Raw genomic sequence first — 22,168 nt, 5'->3', positions numbered from 1 at the left:
CTGCATTTCACCTGAAAAGAACCTTACAGTAACCATATATGCTTTCAGAATCTTCTTCCCCTCTTATGGCTGTCATGAGATTTTATTTTCCTTTGCCCGTGGATTCTCTCTCCTGCAGTTCAGTTGGAAGCACTCCATTCCATTCTATTCTGTTCCTTATACCGTGTTCATCACCATGGTAACTCAGCACATCACCTTAGAATGCCCGTAACTTAGCATGCCTAATTACAAAAGTTGTTATTGGTAATTCATTATTTAGCCTTTTTTAAACTTCAGCGACAGCCTTTGACTCTCACATCCGCGCCATGGTTTTCACAGCTTGATTATACACCTTATGGGGAAGTGCTTCCTTTTATTTGTTTTTCATTTCCCTACCATTCATTTTGGGGGGACTGCCTTGTCCAGAGAAGTTTGTTTCTACTACACCTATGAAAAAATGCAAAACACAGAATCTCCATGAATATTTATTTGGAGGAACCATGATAGCCCCCTGCTTTCCTTGTGAAAACTGAACCAATCGAGTTTACTGGCATAAATGTGCAGGAAAAGAAATGTATAGAGATTTATATAACCAATCACAACTGAGCAGCATAGCTCGCTTTTCTAAAATATGCAACCAATCCAGACAGTTGTAGGATGGGGGGAGGGGGGAAGCAAAAAGCCAGCTATTGAAGAAGTCTAAATAATGGATACGCACTCCACCCCATCCCCCAAAACCTCACACACATCGGGGCTCATATTTGTGGATATTCGCCAGGCAGAAAAAGAGAAGAGAGTCAAATTCTTCCTTGCAAATGATTCACTGGCCTCTAATTCTTGGATTCGAATTCATGGTTGACTATATAACATCACTAGAGAAAGTTGGTATTGGAACACGTCTGCTACATGTGTTCCACCCATCTGAATTTAACCGCACAGGCTACAGTGGAAGTCGCATATCAGATTTACCTTTTGAACAAGGTTTCATTCAATACGTAGATAACATGGTGATGAATGCTCTAGAAATACCGTAATAGATTCCTGAATCTGTGTAACTTTACACATTCAGAATTCTGCCCTCACTTTCACAAATGCAACCTCAATTTCAATCATGTTCAGATTTAACTAAAGATAATGGGTTCAAACTGTCCCTGGAAGGAGGACCAAGAGTCAGGGCTTGTCTAGACAGCAAGCTACTGTGTGGCATGTAGTAGAGGGTCATCCTATCCCCATTACCCGGCCCACTTATTTATACCCATGACTGTCTGTAACTGTTGTATGAGTGATGTACCCTCACTGCTTGCTGACTGTATCTTGATCTCACCCACCGTATACCCCACATTGGGGACATTGCAGACTGTATATGTTATGTGCTGTCCAATATCAAAATATTAGCATCCCCCTATACTCTGTATGTTACCCCCGATGACCAATAACTGACATTTCAAACTCTCTATCATCTATTTTTACACTAAGCCACAGTCTGGGACTTTCAGTGAGCTGTAGCAGTGCCTGCATGGGATGTTACTTTGCCACAAGCTGGCGCACTGTAGATTTCCACCCTGGCCTGTAGCAAAATAACTTGCTGTGTAGACAAGCCCTCAGTCTCTAACTCCATTTTGTCCTATTCCACTCCCTGCTAGACTTGACTAGCCAAGTCCTCCACCTATTATGAAGAAAAATATTAAGTTGAGCTAGCAGAGTGAGCATTAGTAGGAACTTAACCTTATACATTCAAAGAGGGACTCAAGTTCCATCGATTCTGAGCTGAAACAACATGGAAATGGGAGTATATCCCCTTGGAGTGCAGCCATTTGGATCAATTTCTCGTCTTATTCCTGCTAACTGAAGACATCTCATATAAATAAACATGTGTATGTTATTGCCAGCATGCTTTGCTTTATTAATTTTGTGTAGAGCAAGCTGGCTTTTGGGGAGTTTAATTTCCTGAACTGAAAAGAAAATGGCACTTCACCAATTTGAGAATAAATAATTGTCCCGAGGTCTCAGTTCATTATTTTGAACTCACACAAGTCTCTGCAGATTCCTCTGACAGCTCAGAGAAACAGAGTGATTTTCACTAGCCAGCCCCACTGTCTGATGTATATCGTACTAGGCTGCATGGGAATCAGTGACTATTAAGAATAGCTTGGCTCGTCTCTTTTCTTTAAGGCTGAAGTTAGCTACACATTGGAAATTTGAAGTATAAAGATAAGAACAGTGTAACTCTGGAGAAAGGAACATTTAACGCTATGTGCTTTTAGTGAAAATGTTCTTAAAGTTAACTCACGGTTGGGTCTATTTGATCCTTTTGTAACTCAATAGATAGCTTGTGTCTTGTGGTACTTATCAGAGACTATCTGAGTGGTACAATGAGTATCTGCCTGATTTTCCCCCCATCAGGTTTCTATCTGCTAGCGGCCCCAGAGCAAACATATCTCAATTACAGGTTTCACTGAAATAATGGGAAAGTAGCATTAGCTCCATATGGTGGCGGGGCATCTTGACCTATCAAGTGTCAGGTAACATACTAGCATATAGAAGGACACAGGGCTGTGACTGCATTACAGGAATGCTGCTATTTCCAAGGGCAGGCAATAGCAGATGGCCATATTTCTGAGTTTCTGAAATATAGGCTGCAAAGAGGAATTTTTATTATTTTAGTTTTTACAGTGGGGCTAATTTTAATTGAAGGCCTAATACATAGTACATGAACCTACCCCATTCAGGAAAGGTTAGTTGTAGTTTAAACACGAGTATGGAATTATTTATAAGATTGGAAGCTGGTTAGAAATCTTGAATAATATTTTTAACAATCTGTATTGCACGAGTTTCATTTTTACTTGGCAGGAATCTTTTCATCATCATACCTAATACCAGGTGATAGGCAAAAAGGTATTAATGGATCTGTTTTACCAAAATGTTTAACATGGATCGTGCATGAAAAAGAAAATATTATCTGGCCAATATCATGCATAAAATGTCATTCTGTTCTTCTGAGTACAGATGGTTTTTCACTTCCCACAGTGTTTCTCTGTGGAAAATCTGTTGTGTTCTTGGTATTTAATTTGCCTTTTTGATGTAGTTTTCTCAATTAAATCTCGTGCAGATGATGTGTTCATTTATATCCAGAGAATCAGGCTTTTCTGCTCTTATTGGATAAACTTTAATCTAATCTGTGGGATTCCGATTTAGCTGTGTGATGTTAATTAATTTTAAACTTTGCTAAAATGTTTCTTTGATGAAGCTGAAAAGATAAGTGTGGTCCCCACATCCTAAACTGACAAGAAGTGTGTCAGCTGGAAGACTTGCTTGGATTTTACTATGCTAGGGGGAATCCAGGAGATAAGGTACAGACAATGTCACTCCATAACCGAATATATCCACAGAGCAGATACAGTAGAAGTGGAAGCGTCCCATACTTTGCAGCTATTGTGCGTCAGTTTTGACCTTTCATCTAAGATTGCAAGTTAGGGTGGTGCTTTGTGTGATATTGTCGTATTAAGGTATTGGCTCGTGGTGAGGGTAGTATCAGTGCTTAATTTGTGCTAGGGCTTGCCAGGACTGAGCCCCGACAGCTCTATCCTTTGCAGTTCAGAGCCCTGGCACCTCTGGGCTTGTCGCATCAGTTATGAAAGTAAAAAAAATGTCTTGAGCCCTGGCACCTGATTGCTTGAGCCCTGGCACCTCTTTCATTACAAATTAAGCACTGGGCAGTATGGATCAGGAGGAAAGTACGTTTTCAGTGCAAATGCAGTTAAATTGTTGGGTATGGAATCCAGTTACACAAAATAGGAAAGAGTTTTGTGCAAAATCTTTATTTTGCCCTCGACATTATGATATAATCTTTAATTACACAACCACATAATATTCTTTCCATAGGACCCCCACGTCATTCAGGATGGACACACCAGAGGGCAGAATTAAGGTTGCATTCTTTTAACACCATTGTTCATCCTATTTAATAGCAAATAATTCATGTAACTGCTGTACATGTAAATAAGGACCTAGAGAATACAATCTATACAAATGCAATGAGCCAGTGTCTTCTTTTGTCTTCCCTTGGTTTATCTTTTGATATCAGTGGTATTGCATTAGGAATTAATTTGACTCCACGTTCTTATTTAGAACCTTATGGAAGGACTCAGGTTGATTTCTATGTGATCAGGGCCTTGGGGACAATTTCTGCTTTTGGTTATTCCTTCATATATCCAGAGTAACTTCCCTGGAGTTTCTCTGAATATCCATAGGTGTACCTGAGAGCAAAATCTGTCTCACAATTAGTGGGACTACAAGGTATTAGATTCAGATGGGTTAAGCGTGAACAGTTATTTTTTCTTCTCACACACTATGGTGAATTCCTTTCAGTTTCACAGGAAACAAAAGTTGTGATGGAAGAAAAAACTCCCTTTCTCCCCAGTATTACACAAATCTACTCAAAATACATGCACTTCCTGTTTTTAACTTTTACTCACACCACAATTCATTATTAATATTTATTAAAACATATTTTGCAATTTATTTTATCTCCATTTATAGTAGGGTTTTCTTTTTGACTTTAAGCTATTCATAATATATTAATTTAAATTGCTATCTGCATATAAACATTATCCATGGAGATTAGTACAGTGTGGTAAATGTATTTTTTAGGGTTCATCTTTGTAGGTTTTATATATCAGGTGCTCGTTTAGACAGGATTCATTGTATATTATTCTCTTCTGACAACAATAACTGGTCTCCAACTTTCCAGAGCTTGTTATTTTCAGAGAGTATAAAACCTCAAGGAGTTAAGAGAACAGACAGAACATTTCATTAATTTGTGGGAAATTCTATTTACTGTGTCATGTCTTTTCTCTGAAGACTGAGAACATCTGCCAAATATAATACCATGTCCTTCCCTTGCACTCTGGCTCCTCTTCTCTTTGACATTGTGGGACTAAACCCTTAACTCACACTACCTCGTTTTGAAGAGGTGATGTACATGTATCTGGAAGTTTAAATTCCAATTTGTAATTGAATGTCTGACTTCTGATAAATGCAGACACAGAAAAACCTGAACAACAAATAGCTGTGTGGGCAAAGAGAACAGAAAGTGCCAGCAGTCACTTCCCATCCTTTCTAATCTATCCCTGGCACGATAATTCTGTGGCTGTTATTTCTGGTGGACTTCCCTCATGCTTCTAGACATAACTATTGCAAATCAGACTCAGTAGCATTGAAGGCTGAACCTCACTCATCAGCTCTGGGGATTTGTTTCAGGTAAGCACTCAGATGTTCAGACACTTGTGCAAATTATGCACAAATCTCGAGAGCTTGTGAAATTGATCTGGAATTGTCATGAGAACTTTCTTCTGATATGTAATCATCTCCACTTTGGGTTCTAAATGGAACCCGGGCATACAAAGTGAGCAAAAATTAAATAGAATTGCAGTGAGTGGTGTAAACCAGTCTTCTTTAAATCTCAGCTTTTGTCCAAATTTGCCACAGAGCCCAAATGAAGCAGAACATAAATTAAAAAAACAACAACCCATAAATCACACTATATTTTTGAAGCTCAAAGAAGAGGTCATCGGAAGTTCTCTCTTTTGGAAGAAGAGAACATGTCAGTACACACTACTCCAAAGGATCTAAGGATGTGGAACAATAGTGTTGGGTCAGATGCTGCCAACCTTACTCACACGCAGTATGTTACTCCACTGAATTGGGCCCATAATAATTATAGCAATATTTTGCACTTCTATGGCTCAATCCTGCTCTTATCGCTATCAACATGAGCTTTGCCACTGAATTCAACAGATGCAAGATCAGGGCTATTTCCTTCCAAATGAAAGGAACATTGGATATTCAAAAGAGCCTACGGGAATTTGAATGAGATTTGGGGGACTAACTCCCCTAGACTCCTTTGGAAATCCCAAGTGAAAAGAGTTTCAGTTATTCCAAACAATTCTGGAAATGTTACAAAGTGAAGAAAAGAAGATGTATACGAGGATCATTCATTTATCAGTGAAACGCTGCTACTTCGGGGAGAAAGGCAGTAACTTTAAAACAATTCTGAGCAACACTACACAAAGTGATACAGAGAAGTGGAAAAGATGATGAGAAAGGAAATCTTAACGTAGTACAAGACTGTTTAATAGAGTTTGACAGAAAATGGCAAGAGCTCTTTAATTACAACCTTTGTGAGTAACTGTGAAAAGTAATGATTACCCGACTTACTCTGAATAAACTCAGTATAATTAATGAATGTTCCGGCTCCAATTGTGCTAAAATCATAGTAAATGAAGTCCAGACAATGGAGTACATTTTGTCTACGCTACTGTTATGTATTTAAGAGATCAGCTTATTTTGCTTCAAATGTGTCTGCTTTCCTTGGCCTTTACAGCTGAAGGTCTTCACTTCATAAGTGTTCGAGTTTTTTAACTTAAATTTATAAGGATCAGAATTCTACACTGGAAGCAGGCAGCTGCAGACTCCAGGCACAAATGCATGCCTAATTTTGTATGCATATGTAAACTAGGTAAACAGGAGCACAAAGGATCAGATTTGGCCATTTACACACACAAATACCCAATTCGCCACATAACGCTTGGACTAAAACTGGTCCTAACTATTTAGTGATAATGCCAGTGTTATGTGACAAGTCTCATCCCGACTCATCAGCAGGTACTGGGCCCCAGACCTTCATTCCCGAAAGCACCAGCTTCTATTTTTTTAACGAAAGTTGTACTGCTTGGTACTCACTAGGCTGCCGTGTTTGGGTCCCACATGCTGGACCTACGTGCTTTTAAGCTTTCTTGGTTTTGAGCAGAGTCCAGGCCCTGCCTCTTGGTTTTTATGCTTTTTGAAGGGGCATCTGCACCTCAAAAGAGAGCGGTGATCTAATGCTCCAGCTGCCTAGTTCCTGAGACCAGTGCCCGCCATCCAGATTCACTAATTGTTGAAGCATACACTTTCCCAGAACTCCAGCCTTTTGGCTTACCGTACCTCTTCAGTTGAAGCAAATGAACAAAGGCTTTCTATCCAATTACCCTTTAAATAGCCAAGAGATAGAGTTCTAGGTAAAAATAATAATGCGCTTATATGCCATTACCTGCCTCTTCGGCATCCTTTGGGAATAGGAGCAACGTCCTTTCAGGCTGTCCAGGATCCTTGTCCTGTAGCTCATGGCTACTACTCAGTGGTGCAAGTAGAATTCATTTCTTACTGTTACACACTGCACTCATGGGAGTGACACAAAGCGGGGCACCTGCTAAAGGGGGGGGCATGTGTCATCCCCACGTGACCCTCCATGTGACTCCTCCCCACCCTGGGGCCCCCACACTCTATCTGTCTCCCCTCCATGATCCATCCCACATTACCTGGGGGCGAGGGGCTCTGTCCTCCTCCCGCTGCACTGGAGACTTCTGAACTGCAGGGCTTTCCAGAACTGCAGCAGCAAAAGGAGCAGAACGGGCGGCCCCACGCCGGCAACTCCTCCGGCGCAGCTGTACCACCTCCACCCCCCAACCCTGTCTTCTGGCGGGGCTGCTGGACAGAGCCCAGAGAGGGCTGCATCTCCTGAGTCCTGTCTGGGGTCTGCCAGCAGCCCTGCCGGAGGACAGGGCTGGGGATGGTACAGCTGTGCCGGAGGAGTTGATGGCACGGGGCTGCCCGGCAGCCCCCACCTTCTGCTCCTTCTGTATCTTTCCGGTACAGAGTACGGGCCATAAATATCTTACTGGCATGGCGTACTGGCCTGTCCTGCCGTACTTGCACCACTGCTACTACTCCAAATCACAGACCTCCCCCCTTTTCTGCAGCCAGCTTCCTTCTTCCAGGCTGGTCCCCCTCCAATCAAAACATGGCCCCTCTGCGACAGAAGCAGGCCCCTTTCTACCTCTCTCCTGCCCCAAGCTTTCTTTTGTCTCTGTGAGTTTGTAAATGCTAGCACTAACACCTGGTTTCTTCGTCCTGCTTCATTCTGGGGAAATTCCATTACTTCAAACCCCAGCTCTTCTGCAGAGAAGTTGAAGAAAACTGGTTTTATCTAGGATACAGTTACTCCTTTGCTCCCCCAGCAAGATTTACTTAGCTTCTGATGGTCTTTAATGACTGACCTATTCATAGGCGCCACTCCCTTTGTCTCCTTAGCACAGGGAGTATGAGGCTAGAAGACAGATAATCATAAGGCGTACGTATACCAGGACTTCATAATCTCAGGTAGATTTGTTACCTTGTAGACGGACAAATTGCCCAGATTGTCACATAGGATTTCTGACTTTTCAGCTAAAGGAGAAACTACATTCGGAGCTTACTACAACTTTGCGAACCAGCCACAGGAGGACAATGCAACACACACACCCAGTGTGCTTCAAAATGAGGCCTTTTAGCTTGTGTCAATGGAGGAGAAATCTTCAGTTAACGCGATAAAACAAATGTACTTCTCAGAATCTCCCATCCAGGTATCCGCATCCAATCCAAGTCTGTCTGTGAAAGCCTTTCTCTGAAGCCCTTGAACAAGTGTGACACTGGCAAATATAATGTGATTTCCTCTAGAAAATGTTTTATTTTAATGCAAGGTTTGCCATTTCTCACAGTGTTCATCTTAGATCGCTAGCAGTGGTTAGCAACACTGCCATCTCCTGCCCAAGGAAGTTCACTCATGACCCTTTGTTTCTCCTGACTTTCTCCTCTGGTATCTCTCTCTAGCTTGCTGCACGACTGGCCGAAGAGGAAGGCCGGTTGCAAAAGAAAAACGTTTCTTGATCATCTGCATGCAATCACACCTAAATACATGCACCCTTTTCATTTCTTTAAAATGACTTGGCATGCTTGGACAAAATATAGCAGTTGTTGAGATGTCACCAGTTCATTGGTTTATGTACAAAACTGAGCTTATGGATAACGCCCAAAACAACAAACCTCTGAGTATGAAGTGCGGCAAGGAGTTAATGGTTCCTAGACACCTTACATCGGAATCCTTTTTTCAGCCTGTAGCTCTTTCAGTGGTTTGGCCTTACACTCCCTATAATTGTTCAGCTAGCTAATGATCCCCTTATATCAGGTGTAAATGAGTTTTCGCACTCCAACCTGGTTTATGTCAAGGCTTTAATGTAAGCAGTTAATGAGTGCTATTGCTCTGAGTTCCCTCATGTGAAAGAAGGGTATGTCTAACTAGTGATATAATGACAAGCAGGAGCTAATGTTATTCTGTTCAGCTGTACTGCAGAGCAGGGAGAGTTTAAGAAAGATGAATCTCTCAAGCAAAGGAGAACTGAGGACACATTCAACAGAACTGTACTAACAGCCTAATTCCATTACTTTTACACAATCTTCAATCCATTCCAGCATCGTCAAGAACCTTAGACGGAAAACAGGGAGAAGGCTGGCTTACTCTGAAACATCCTAGTTAAAATGATCAGCAGAATTATTAGCTTGTAACAGACAATCAGATTTATTCAGTAGCAAGAGACAGTGCAAGGATGTTCAAATCTATCTCACCTAATATCATCATGTACAGAAAGCTTTTTTATCTTACTATCAACAAAACAAAATTACAAATTAATAGCCATATTCACCCCGCCCCCAATGCCATAGCTATGCTAGCTCATCTCCCTCAACTTCTGATTTAATTTTGGTGCTAAAAATCCGGGGCTTGGAGAACAGGCAATTCTTTTTAAAGAAATATCAATATGGGGGAAAACAGAGCTCAGAGGAGAGTTTGCTGGTGTCTCTGATTTTCTGATGCTTCTTGCTATGTATCTGCAAGGCTTTCAGGTATATCTTTCAGTTTTATTTTTTTTCCAAGTGGGAGCAAGGATGTTCATTTGTGTAACTGTGAGATGGAGTAATCCATGCCTTTTTCACTTCCAGGTTGGGTTCCCATTACAGTGGTGAAAGTGAATGCTATGCAAAAGGCTTCTATTTTCTGCACTGGCTCTCCATCAAATAATGGCTTATCAGGCTCCTTCTCTACAAAGTTCTGTAGGACTTGACTACCTGAAAGACCACTACTCTTTTCACACCACATCTAGAATTCTTGAGTCCAGAGGGAAGTTAGGCTAGGGGAACTGAAGGTGAAACTGTCAGATGGCAAAGGTCAAATATTTTCAACGAAGGAAGTGCCTTTGGCTGTGGAACTCTCTACTGATGGGGAGCGGAAACAACCCTTTTCTCATGTCTTTTCGAATACAACACATGACAAATCTCATTGCATAGGCCACGTTCCAGTAACGGAGGTCACAATATGGGCAATGAGGTATCTTCCTCTAAAACAACCCACGGAAACCCACTTAGCCAAGGGAAGAGAGGAAAGAACAGTCCATTATCTCACAGCCCTGGACTTCCTTAATTATGTTTCCTCTCTCTTTCAATTTTTAAATGATAAATAATATTACATGAAAAGAGAATTGGGCCCAAATTAGAACACCAAATCCAAGTCATGTGAGTAGGGGTGGAGCGGGGGGACAGAATCAGGTGGTTGGAAATCCAGGCCTCAATACAGATTTAATTTTTTTGCGGAGATCCTTTTCCATAGAACATGCCCGGTGAGTAATCACAAGTGACCATTCCAAGAGTTCAGCAAAAATCAGTTGCACTGGAGATAGAGAGACTGATTCTGATTTTCCATGCACCAAAATAAATAAACCAGAAGTCAATCCACCAAAGTCAATAGAATGACATCACAGCTAAACCAGTGTAGGATAGATCAGGATCAGGCTAAATGCGTGAGATTTTAAAACATGCTTATGTAATTTAAGGAGCACAAGTCCCAGGAAGAGTCTATATGACATGTTGGAGAAAGTTATAAAGGGCAGTTAGGTGGCCACTTCCCTTGGACTTTCAAAGGGAGATGGGCACTTACAAACTTTCTGGTCCTTTGAAAATCTTGCCATGTGCTCAAAATCCCACCCAAGATCTTTAAATATTAATATTGCACTGGAAACCACGTAGGACCATTTAAAATGGTCACTTAAAGATGGGGATTTTCTATGAGAGGTGGCCTTCGGCTGTATTTCTGTAGGGTGGGCAGTGCATAAGGCGGGAAACTGAATTCAACAATGGTGAAGACAGTTGGCTAGGAAACCCAGGCCGAGCAGGGTAAGGCAGTAGGGTGGCTTACGGAAATGAAAAGACAATGTAAATCACATGTTTTATACTGTTGATATGTTCTCCTATGTTCTCTGTTACTGTTTGTTGTCTTGCCTACTTAAGGCCCTTATTCACATCCTCCTCCTGTTGTCTTCACTGGGACTACTCGCCTGGGCGAGGACTCACAGGGCTTCACAATCTGGCTCTTAGACTATTTGGGACAGAGATCATGTCTTTCTATACGTTTGATCCTGATTGGGCCCTTTCAACACTATTACAACACAAATAAACAAACAAAGAAAGAATAATGAAGTAGATAGTCTTGTTAATGCTGACAGCAGAGATTTTGTAATATGGGGAAATAATATAAATAATATTCACTTCAATAACTCAACAGTGCCTTAGAAAATACATAAAATCAGAGAAAACATATGAGACAGAGGCAGAGCTAGTGTTTCCCCCTAAAATGGTGCTCTAACATCACCCTTAGACTACTCTAGCACCAGGTGTATTCTTGCCAGGAGCTCCATTACTGCGATTGCTGGGAGTGATAGCTGCATACCATTCTGTTTAGCATCTGTCTGTTCAATGGAACAGCTGGATCCTAGTCTTGTGCTGTCAATAGATGTCACACTCGTACTTTTGTTGATGTCTCCCAGAGTGGATTATGCCTAGCCTAACACAGTGCACCAGCACAACACAAATTATTTATTTGAGTGCTTTGGCTTTATATAATAAAACTGAATCCGGGAGAGATTTGATCTTGTGCCGCTTTTACAATGTGCATCCACTGAAAGTACTGAGTACAGAAAGGGGGGAAAAATGACAGCATGAATCTCTCTGTTTACAAGATAAAAGTTAACTTGTCCCCATACGATAAAAAGCCATAATTGTATAGTAAAGTGTACATCTGCCTATTGTGCAGCCAGTGAATGCTAAATAGACTTTTGTGACCTTTACTAACTGTTTTGTAATAAATACAAAGCTGAGGAGAACTATTTGTATTCAAACTACAGATCCCAGTAGAGGAACATCTTTGTGGGAAAACATTCTTGAATAGAAATACCGTTAGGAAAACATAACCCCTTTAGTGCCTTAGACTAATACAAATCTTGGGTAATACTGCATATGTCCTGTTTCTTAAATGATTGTCTGATGTATTTAGCAAGACAGCTGAATAGCCTGGTTCCTACAATGAAGCGTGGCGGTATTTTTGTTGTACTGATACTTTGGCTTAATGGTATTGTAAGAAAGTCATGCAGCGCCTCCTTTGCTCATATTCTCTTCTTTTTTTTCGGGGGGGGGGGGAAGGGGGAAGACATTTGCTTTCAATGTCTCCCATGTGCTGATGTGCATGAGTCAGTTATCCACGCAAGGGAAAAAGGGAGTATTAGCAAGAGTTCATAGGGAGAAAAACACTTTTTTTAATCACCAAGTCAGTATTTATGGAATATCGAGCAGCAGATGGAAGTGTTATTGCTCAAGTTTCTAATGTGGTATGGAACTACAATAGTTGGTGCATTTGAGAGCCAACATCATTTTAAACAGCTGTAAAACCATCGTCCTATCTGCATACGGTTATTGGAAAGCTGAGGGCACTTTTCACAACAGGAGTCTTAGTTGCAGTGTCCTGGCCAAATTTTAGTTGGGAGGGTTTATATTATATCTGCCGAAGGTTCCCTGCACCTTAAGGCCTGATCCTGCAACTTATTCCAGGTGGAGTGTTTTGCACACATGCAGAGCCCCATTGGCTTCAGTGGTGCCCAAGCAGAAGGAGTTGCAGCACTAGGTCTAAAGTGGATACAGTATTCATCACTTCCTGTTTTGGACAGTTGAATGCTGTTGCTGGGCACTAATTAAAATAGCGAAATTGCTCCTCCCCAGTGTCAGCTGCACGTTAAGTGAAATAATTCCTGAATTTAAAAATGAACATAAGTATATCAGTCAACTTTCATAAAAACCAAATTTAGATTACAATTCTCTTTTTAAAAAGTGATAATTCCTCCCTACCCCACATTTTTGGAACAGTTCTGCTCAACACAGACCAATGCCCCATCTGCAATGAAGCTGCTGGAGACTTAGCCAGAATCTTTGTCTGACTTGTGCATAATCAAGAGAATTGTGAACTTAGTTTCAACATCAGGATTTATAATTACTGGTGATAACACACAAACCAAAAAGACTTTCTTATCTTGGGGGGAATTTGCAGGAAAAAGCTCTCTTATTTCATAAATGTGAAGTGGTGTCATTGAGAAACAAATGTGGCAGCATTTTCAGAGTGACTTTTTACAGCCCTTAAAAGGCTGAATTGTGGCCTTCCCATTAGCTCTAAGTGACGGGCAGCATGGTCCCTGGCTCCCCCTTGCTCCAAGGGAGTACGGGGAGAGCTTAGAAGTAATATGTGCCAGCTCTAAACCTGGAGCAGATCGCTTCTCCCTCTGCACTGACTTATCAGTGCTCACCATTGCACTGGATGTGGTAGGGTGCACGGGAAGTGGAGGAGTGGTGCTGTGGAGGTTACTGTTATAGGTAGCCACTGCAAGGGATTAAGGGGTTGCATTACACCCCCATATTTCTCTGCACAGGTGTGTAAAGAGAATTATAATCTTGCCCTAAGATTGCAAAACAAGTTTTTTAAAATTAGAAACCTGTTCCTCTCTTGCTTTGGCATGAAACACTCCATGGTTGGTTACAGTAGCCCAAGGTGAATTTATCTGAAGCTTGAAGAAACCATTTGTGCATTACTGCAGCGGGGCGGGGGGGAAGACACCTGCCTTTATATAACTTTTATCATAATTCAAACTCAATCTGATCAATCTTACCTGAAAAGTAATAGAAAATTCCTTCCAGCTAGAAAGCACTGACTTGGCTCTGACTGGAGACAGCTTGGGTTAACTGATCACCACCCATAGTGATATGACCTTTTTGGATACTGTGGTGAAGGAAAATAGGACTTTCTTGGCCTTCTTTATGCCACCACTGTCTGGACACTGAACACAATTTCTACTCCAGTCCCTTCCGCTCACATTGCATGTGTTGCAAGTCTTCTGTATGTCAAAATTGACTTGTGAGGATGACCCAGGGGAGGGGATATTTAGGAGCTACTGTACTGACTGACAAAGAAAAGAAGCTGCATATGACAACAAGTAAGGCCATTCAGACAATTGCCCAAGATCTATACAGCACTCCCCCTGAGAGTTTCCTGGGGCACACATGTGTTTCTCAGTCTCTGAGATCAGACCAATTAAGTTATGAATTGGGTGATTGGTCATCTCTACAACATAATGTTGCAAACAAAGGGTATGTCTACACTACCTGCCGGATTGGCAGGCATCGATTTATCATGTCTAGACCCCTGAGCACTCTCCCGTCGACTCCTGTACTCCAGCTCGGCGAGAGGCGCAGGCAGAGTCGATAGGAGAGAGCAGCAGTTGATTCACCGCAGTGAAGGCACTGCGGTGAGTAGGTCTAAGTATGTCGACTTCAGCTATGTTATTCATGTAGCTGAAGTTGCATAATTTAGATCGATTCCCCCGTCCCCACTAGTGTAGACCAGGCCAAAGGAGATCCTCTTCTCTGATGGTAAACTTCTACTGTACTTTGTAACTTTGTCTCAAGCTCACAAAGAATTCTTATACAAAGTCCTTATTACATGCTGGCAGATTTTGTTCCATGTTCTGACTCCGATAGTTTTGGCAGAGTTGAGTAATGTAAGAAGAGCTGTGTGAAACATTTTGCACCGAAAGAGAAACTTGCAATTAACCATGTTGTGACGAGCCTTTTCTAGAGAAATTCTCCTACGCTAGGACAACTTCCCAAATATCTCCATAGGTGTAAAGTAGCATTTTCCCCTCTACCTCAACTCCCCTACCCGGCAGTGTGGTTGTGGAGGTGGAGCTGAGCAGTGTCTTAGGCAGAACCCTTCCGTAGTTATCTCACCGCCTGTGTGTCAAATTTGTCTCAGCTGCCAGTTTATATTGTAAGATCTTAGGGCAAGGGGCAGGTCTTTTGTTTCTTGTGTAGCGCTCAACAAACTTTCAGGGCTAACAAATAAACAGCAAAAAACTGAAATGCAACTTGTTGGATTCATTTTGAATATTTCTGGCATTCAGTCCCACAATAGATGTTGGAAGAGGATGGGGGAAAAAAGGTCAAATAGGCTTTGTGAAACCTGTGTCATTAGGGGACCATCTGAGACATGGTAGTGCAGCTAAACAAGTCCACAGGCAATGCTCTGCAATCGTGAAGCACTCCTCTGTTTTCCCAGCTGCCAAGACCCTTCAGAATACTCAGAAAAAGAAAACTGAAGCCACTCCCTGCCCTCACATTTTTCTATTTCCACACACATTACAATGTCTTCATTCTAGAGATAGGCCCAAACAAAGACATTAGGACTGGACTCAGGATCTGGGTCTGAATTTTCTGCCTCTAAAATGGAATGAACTAGGCCTCGTGGGAGCTCAAATGTTGATCTGGATGGTACTCAAATGCTGGGGTGGGGGTTGCAATTTGGACCTCGGATATAGCCCATTAGGTAAATAGAAGCTGTGATTTGGACCAGATCCTGAATTCAGTTCCAGGGAGATTGGTTCATGTCCAGCTCTAGTTCCTGGCAGCTACAGAATGATCTCTACCATTGACAAGGTTAAAACTTTGAATGCAGGAGTCTGCAACTCTACCCTCAAGGTACTTACAATACATGCCAGTATAGCAGAGGCACAACTTCAGATCAGAAGAAAACTACATAGCACAAGGGACATAATGAAGATTTTACTGCCTAAGGCACTAGTCCCACCCTAAGGCTGGTTGGTATGTTGACCACTGAAGTCACTACCAGGGCATCAAAAAACAATTCTACCGTTGAGTTTTACCTTAGACCTCTGCAGCTGGGAAGGGCTAGCTAAATATACCCTTTGCTTGGCAGGCAGCCTCCTTTTTTTCCCCCTGTATCCTTTTAAAGTACTTCATTAGCTAACACTTGTTACAGCTGTGAGCCAGAGGCAAAAATCACAAAATGGAGTTGTGAGTTCCCCTTCGGGCATGCTTCTGGTGCTGCTACATTTCAGCAGAGCAGATTTGATGGTACTTCTATTTCAGGAGGGTCACTGGGAGCAAATGCTGGAATGTCCGATCACTTGCATGTGCAGTATGGCTCACATGTTCCCCTGCTATGGAAAAATCAGGGGGACGGGAAACCATTAGCCTCACTGCACTGAGCCTTTTGGAGTCAGAGCAAACGTCTCCCTTCCACTGAGTGGAAATGGGGAAGGGATTGCATACCCCAAGTATCACTCACCTGCAGTCCCCCAGCCTTACCTGTCGCCCTATTCATCATAACCAGTAGACAGGATGATGTCATACCACGGCCTCCAGTGTCAGCAATGTGCAGCTAACACAGGGTTTGCCAGACAACGGAAACAAATCAGCATAATTTCCCCATGGCAAATTTTGATTGCATGAAAAGTGCATTTCCTGTTGAAAAACACTGATGGAAAATCCCAGCGAGCTCTAGTCCACACGTATCAAACTCCTTTCTCCAAGCTTAGAATGGCCACGGACCTTACCACTATTATAACTACATATATGATCCATGTTTTTATAGTACATTAGCCTTACCACAGTGAGCATTGCAGATGCAAAAGGAATTTAAAAATAAATAAATAAAACAACCCTCAGACACACTTTCTTGGTACTACTTATGGTAGGAAATGAAATACAGTCCTTCATTGTTTGCTTTGTATAATTTTGACCACAGTTAGATACCACAGTGATGGCCACATAGATAGAGAGATAGAAGAATAGGAACTCTGCAGATACCAAGGACTGCTGGGGAAAGCAGAGCACACCTCCACAGATCTTTTGGCTACTCCCATAGGTGGTCTTCCCTTTGTCATGATTGTCTGGGACAGAAAGGCTCCTTACTAGAAGCAGTAAAACTCTTGCTCTGGAAATTCTGTTCTACCCTTCTTCTCAGAGAAGGTACAACTGTGGAGGGACTAATGGAAATCTGTCAGGTAGCAGAGGGTCATGCCACAGAGAGAGGCTGTTCCTTGATACCCACTGACCTCAACATCACATTATGCCTGCAGAAGGACTCTATGGATTCTCAGGATATCTCCCCAGACCAGAAGTGTGAGAGCAAGCAGAAGAATGCTTCAGATCTAATATGTTCTATGAGAGTCTCAGTTTCCAGCATATTCCTCTCTAAAACAAACCATATCCACTGTGCTCACTAGAAGTCACTTACAGAACCATTATTGTTGTTACCAAATAATAGAAACTCCCCATTCTTTAAGGAACACAAGAAAAGTGGGATCAGATGTACCACAACAGTACATTACAAAATGTTCTGAAACATTCTCAAGGAGTGAGGAGAGAATGATAAATCAGAATATCCTCATGCCAAGAAGCCTCAAAGCTGAAATAGCACAATTTACTTCTTATATGCAAAGTATCCTGCAAAGGAAATGGCACAGTGGCATAATCTACTAGAAAGAGGGGAGAGTAATTTATTCTAGGACGAAGAGACAGAGTGACGAAGCAGCAGGCACTTTGAAATTCAGTGGGGGATCAGTATTTTTGAGCTTAATGGATTTTTCAGAGACAAAACAAAAAAAACCTCCTCTATGGAACTTTAGAATATTAGTCTAGCCCGCACATACCTTAAAATGATAAATCTTTGTCCCTGAAATAGCATCTTTTTATGTTTAATTTATTTTCTTTAGCCCTGGGAAGGCCTTCCTATTTATTTCCTTCAGCCCTGAGGGCTAGTAATTTATTTTCTTCAGCCTCAAGAAGGTCTTCCTCATTTATTTTCAACATCTCCAGGAGCAAACTTTTAAAGAAGTGTACCATGCTGCAGTCCTGGCCATAAAAGTGGGGATAAATAGATGGAGACAAGCTCACATTTATTCAGCATCACTATCCCCCCCTTCCCACGCCCACCCACAGCAGTACACTTCTTCAATATGGTCTTCATCTGACCTGATGAAATAAAATACCGACGATTGCAATAAATGATGCCTCTCTATTACAGATTCACGCTAAACACAAGTATTTGTTTTGTAGTATCCATAGGTGATAGCAAATAGTAGAAAGTCAGTTTTGTGCAATTGGAGATAATGATACACACCCTTTTTATAAAACACTTTGAGACGTACAGATGAAAAACCCTGTATAAGAGCTAGGTATTATTATTATCCATCATTAAAGTATTCTTTTAGGTATCTATTTCCTCTTCTGGAAGGTGCTTTTCTATTATTGTTCTTATTACAATGTCTCCTAAGGACTCCAAGCAGCTGGACAATATGCTGTGAAAAAATGGCTGGAATGGCTTAGTGTATTCACTTACAGAATGGGTTTGAAAAATTTAGACAAAACATTTTTATCATAAAAATCAAACCATTCCATGGAGATGTGTCATTTTCGCTGGAATTCCAGCGTCCTCACCTGCCGTGGCTTCAATATCTTCGAGCAGCTCAAGTTTCCAAGATTTCTAAGGTCTCCTGCTTTGGGGGAAGCCCACCAGAAAGACTGCCCTGGAGCTGGGACAACCCTTTCATTTTGTCGACAATTTCAAAACGTTTGGTTTCTGTTCCAAATCGCAATGAAACTAAATTTCAAAAAGTCAAAATCCTCCATGGAATGGAATTACTATTCTCTGCCCAGCTCTCATCACAACAACAGCTATTGGTTTTGTTGATAACTGATCATTATTAGGCTTTATATTTTGGTATTCCAGACCATATGATTAATAAGTTGCGATTGGTTCAAAAACATCTCTCCTATGAATCAAATAAAAGCTAGCACTGGTGACCACTCTGCTGGCAAGTCTCTTTGTAACTTCATTGCCCAAATGAGTCATTTTGGGTCCCAACTTAGTGCTTATATACTATAATGGTGGATGCTATAAAAACACTAGGACAGACAGAATGAATGACTTTTTTTTTAAAGGTATTATGCTCCTGCTCTGTGGATTTCATTACCTATTATTGACAAATTGAATTTTCCTGATGTCACTGGGGTTTCAACAATGTAACAGTAATATAAGGAGGGAATATGCAATGCAGTCAATTTCTTGTTTCCATCTCTATCACACGAGAAGAGGTCACTGAATAAATTAGCATCTAAAATGGTACTCGAGTTTTATAACTTATGTACTTTTGCCAAACCTTCACGAGACAAGTGAGGATGATATGCAAATAAGGCACAAGGCATTTGTCTAGGGACAGAAGGCTAACTTCACTGATGAGATAAGACAGTTTTTTAAGGATTCTGCACCTTGGCAAACCATTTCCCTTTAAATAATTTATCCAATTTACTCTAGAACATGCTGCTACAAATACACAAGTTACTAAGTGTTTTGACTTCAACCCAACACAAAAAGAAATTGAAGTTTAATGCTCAAAATAAAACACATTCTTCGGCCTTCTACTTTTTGTTTAGCACCTTCTAGATGGTGTAAACACTGAATATGGGACTCGTAGGATACCGCCGGGTTGAGCAGTGATGGGAAGGTGAGCAGTATCTTCAAGTAAGATTAGCAGGCTTGTTCTCCAAGATAATAGTAGAGTTGTCAGACTTGACAGGACCTCCCAGAACTCAAAAGGGTGGAAGGATAGAAGGGACCATCTCTCACAAGACTTGTCCACCACATTCATCATCCTGCTATGCCTGCTCTTTAGGCAACCGCAGCTGTTTTATGTCAGCCAGACTGTTTGCACCACTATTTAAATACAGCATAAGATTAAGCTGTTTGACTTCACTTAATTCAGCCCTAGCCAAACTATTTATTCAGAGGCCCTACAGACCTTTTAGACACCAGAACTATGAGGCTGATGATGCTCAATACCAGTAGCCTGATGGATAGTTTCTGCAAAGCTGGCTGAAAGAGTCACAATTCACTAAGCATTCTGGTCTCTGGAAAAGGGTTAAACAACAAACCAGTTTCCAGGCTGAAAACAGACAGGAATTTTTAAGGTCTCCTAAGGGGAACATGGACTATTAAAGAGGAAGGATGGTCTTCTGATGAAGATTTTATCCTGGGATCTATGTGTAATTCAAGGCTCTGCCACAGACTCCGTGTGACCTGAGCAAGTCATTTATTCATTCTGTTGCAATTCCCCATCTGTTGAATAGGAATGATAATATTGCCTTTGTCTTTTCTATTTAGTTTGTAAGCTCATCAGGACAGAGACTGTCTCGTACTCTTACTATGCCGTGAGCACAGTGGAAAACCAATCTCAACTGGGACATTGAGACCCTACTGTAATACTCGCAGGAATAATTAAATTATTGTGACATGGGAAATGAGATGCTAGGGAGAGGTAGGTCATTACCAGTTATGTGTTAAGGAGAGCAAAGCCCTCAGATTCTAAGCATGTGTTTGGTCCCAGACATGATTATCTTAGCATATGAAACTGGAAGAGGCATTCTGTCATCAGTAAATGGGTGCCTAAAAGAAACAGGACATTGAAAATTTCAGACAAATAAAGGAACTAGTCAGTGCATTCCAAGTATCAGAGGGTAGCCATGTTAGTCTGTATCCACAAAAACAACAAGGAGTCTGATGACACCTTAAAGACTAACAGATTGATTTGAGCATTCCAAAATGACCAGACAAGTGCCTTGGAGCGGGTGAGGTGCTTGCTGAAAACACGAGGAAGTTGTCAAGTTGAGTTTTATACAAAGCAGAGATTCAAGCATGTTGTGTTTGTAGAATTCAGCATATTCTCCCCAAAACCACAGTACTTACTCTCCAGTACAGGTATATCAAAGATGTCAGGATTTATGCCTCCTTTTTAAACTGGTTTGTGAATTAACTTCACTTTATTATTTTTTCCAGATGGGAAGGGAAGATAGGCTTTGTGAGATCTGTGTTCAGATGCTACAAAGATTGGAAGTTTTCAGATACGGCAGGCAGGATGTTGAATGAATAAGGGTTTCTGATGTCAGCACAGAGGTGCTGTAAGGTTGCAGGATTGTCAAATGCTTACAAAACCGGCGCTTTGAGGTCAGTTGTCATATTAGGGTGAAGCCTGGGTGGAGAAGGAGAGGTAGTTAATGAGATGAAAAGTCAGGTTCAAAGAGGAATTAGGATTTTACAAAAGCATCAGCACCTAAGGCGGAGGCATGTTGCTTTGACAAGAGAGGGTCAAAATCTGTGAGCAGACCGTGGACTGGAGTTCGTGTGTCAGCACACATATGCGGGCCTTCAAGCAGAACAATTATAATGGAGCTAGTGCAGCAGCTCCTGTGGTATGTGGTGAAGCATTGTGGGCCCAATCTAATGGGAAAGCTCCCATTGACTTCAATGGGTTTTAGAATAGGGCCTTCCTGGTGTTTCTTATAGACGAATATTATAAATAAAATGAGAGAGAGTAAACACAACAGGGTCACATAGGAACTGCTCTAAAATTCAAAATAATTTAACAGAAACCAAGATGCTCCCTCTTCAAGGATTTGGTTTTTTAAAACCACCCTAGAAAGTTTTATAGCAGGAAAGTGCAAAGGGGGAGGGGGACAGAGCACGTGCTAACATCTCTAGATGCACAGAAAGCACGCACAATGTTTTGGAGCATCAGCAAGGCCAGTTCAGGCAATTCTGCCAAACCTGCAGCTGCTGGGGAGTCGTGGCTCTTAAAGGTCCCACCCTGACATAGATAGATATATACTGCCCATGCATCAGGGCTGCCCGGTGTAGAAAACAAGCTGATTCATACCAGGCGTGATAATAACTTGACCCTGCTGGAGAATGATGATGTGTTTTACTTCACAGAGGTTCTGGCAGGAAATCGTTGCAGATTTCTCTCTTTTCCTGTTGATCAAGAAACCTGTCTGCCATCCCTCCTTGCTCCTTCCACAAATACATGTACCACTCTTGGCACATTATTCTCTTCCCCTCCTGGAACTAGATCTCCCTGCCCTTGTAAGCTGTCACGGTACAAAATTTGTGTGTGGGGAGGGAAGAACATACGCTGAATCATAAGCCTTGCATCCAGCAGAGCGGCCAAATGGTTTCACCGGGGACTTGGGACCTGTCCATATCGAGAGTTAGTGTGCAGCAAGCTGGGATGTAAATCTACACAGCCTCAATCTGCTGCATGCTCCCTGGCCACGT

The 22,168-nt window shown here is 41.7% G+C and overlaps 1 long non-coding RNA gene across 4 annotated transcripts in view; it reads right to left on the bottom strand.

Moving 5' to 3' along the window:
- The window catches only part of LOC123346471, a 247,359-nt gene that overhangs the window by 43,339 nt on the left and 181,852 nt on the right, over positions 1-22,168 (bottom strand). The window contains exon 1 of one of the 4 annotated variants that reach the window (XR_006572997.1): positions 28-139. The exons of 2 other annotated variants lie outside the window; for them this stretch is intronic. This is a non-coding gene — a long non-coding RNA (uncharacterized LOC123346471). Of the gene's footprint in view, positions 1-11; positions 140-22,168 lie in introns of those variants that run through there. One more of the 4 variants, XR_006573000.1, reaches the window with a different exon arrangement.

Source organism: Mauremys mutica, chromosome 12 (assembly GCF_020497125.1).
Source record: "Mauremys mutica isolate MM-2020 ecotype Southern chromosome 12, ASM2049712v1, whole genome shotgun sequence".
Classification (NCBI taxonomy): Eukaryota; Metazoa; Chordata; order Testudines; family Geoemydidae; genus Mauremys; species Mauremys mutica.
The sequence above is the reverse complement of the archived record's forward strand: the minus strand, read 5'-3'. Positions and strand labels throughout refer to the sequence as shown.